We start from the raw sequence: 2,028 nt of genomic DNA on the forward strand, positions 1-2,028 counted from the left end.
GGGAGGGGCCCCTGCTGGACCCGAACTGTCTCTGGTGGACAACTGTACTCTCAGACTCTCCACCGGCCAGGCGGAGATTTTCCTGGAAGTACATACAGTTCAAGACCCATCCTGCCCAGGCCTCCCCCCACCTCAGGGATCTCACACACCAACCCCCCTCCATACGTGCTTCCTGCCAATAAATATTTTGCAAGTCTAATTTGTCCCTCTGTCTGCTTCTCAGAGGACCTCGCAAACCACCAGAGAGGGCTGGGCTGAGGGAGGCGTGGACCGAGGGAGCGGGAGGTCTGTGCTCAAGCTCCCGGCCCCACTCTCCCGTCACCCTCTGTGGGGGCCAGTGTGAAGCTGGCTCCAAGGGCAGGGGTGGCTTCTCTGTGGTCATGGCCGGGCTCCAGGGCTGTCCCTCTTCTAGACAGACAGACAGTGCTAGGAGGCAGAGCCATTTATCCAGGGGACGGTAGGGGAGGACAGGTAGGCATCCTGGTGGCCGAGTGACGTTGGGTGAAGCTGCACATCCTAGTCCAGTCCCAACAGGTGGGGCCGTGGGTTCATCTGCAGGAGGAAGGGAGGGGTTAGTGGCTATGCGGGACCCCTTCCATACCCGTGCATTCCCTGGGCCCGCCACCCAGCGGCCTGAGGGTGCGAGGGAAGGGGGCTCTTCTCCCTGCTTTAGCCCCTCCTACATCAGCTCACACACCTGCTCCTTTGCTCCTTGGTCCCTGCAGCATTGGTAGGCCTTTAACTCACCAGAATCCAGTGATGCGAGGTAGAGAATGGGTGCCAAGAAAGTCAGCAGAGAGAGGCGTGTAGAGGGAAAGATGGGCACAGAGCCTGAGATAAAGAGACACAGGAGCCAGGGAGAGACAGAAACACAGGGACAGCAGGAAAGAGAGAGAGAGACAAAGAAAGAAAAAAAGAAGAAATAATAAAGAATCGCAGTGGCTCTGTCCGCCCACTCAACGGATTTGGGTTCTAGAGGGAGAAGGGAGTGACCGGAGCAAGAGTCTTCAGGTCCCTGTGTTATAATTCAGGTTCTCTGTCCTGCGTGTGCCGGAGACACTTGCCCTGCCCACTAAGGGGTCCTGTGTTTGAACAGGCCTCTCTTCCTTCTAACGGGGGCCTGCACTCCAATCAGCTTGGCCCACGTTTCTTGCATGCAGGCGGCTCCAGCCAGAGACCCACCCAGCTGTATTAGACTTTGGGGCAATCCTGCAAACGATGTTCAGGGGTAATTTTAACCACTGGTGAATATTTCTGCATTATATGCCAAGTTTTGTGTTAGCGGATGCTTCAGCTATGCAAACATCTTTTCTTTTTCTTTCTTTTTTAAAGTAGGCTCCATGTCCAACATGGAGCCCAGAGTGGGGATTGAGGTCATAACCCTCAATGAGATCAGGACCTGAGCTGAGATGGAGTTGGCGCCCAGATGCCTCACGTCCATCTTTGCTTAATCAGTGTCCTCGTCCAGACTACAGGCCACAGCAGATGATTTGGAGAATTTTCTCAGTTCTCACAAAGAAGGGTATATAACGTATCAGTTTGAATGTACAGGAGAAAAGTTAATTCCTCACAAACAAAGAAGGTTTTAGGACATCAGGATTTAATTCTTTATGGAACCCCATTTGAGAAAGTGATTCAGTCACTCATCCATTCATTGCTTTATTTGTCCACCCATCGACCCAACCATCCATTCTCTCATATCTCTACCTGCCCAAGTGCCCAAACTATCCATCCAACCACCCATGCATCCACCCACACACCCGCCAATCAACCAATCCATCCATCCATCCAACAATCCATCCATCCATGCACCCAGACATCCATCAATCAGTCCATCCATCCATCCAACAACCCACCCATCCATCCACCTACCTAATCATCAACCTCTGATTCCCTGAGTTTACTTTTTGCTAGGCAGTGCTAAGAATGAAGACACCAGAGACCCAAACCTTATGGTCAAGATGCTGCCTGTCCGGTGGGAAAGATACAGTGGCACACAGATACAGCAAGAAGGATACAAGTGATAAC

The sequence above is a fragment of the Suricata suricatta genome, chromosome 16, assembly GCF_006229205.1.
Source record: "Suricata suricatta isolate VVHF042 chromosome 16, meerkat_22Aug2017_6uvM2_HiC, whole genome shotgun sequence".
Taxonomy (NCBI): Eukaryota; Metazoa; Chordata; class Mammalia; order Carnivora; family Herpestidae; genus Suricata; species Suricata suricatta.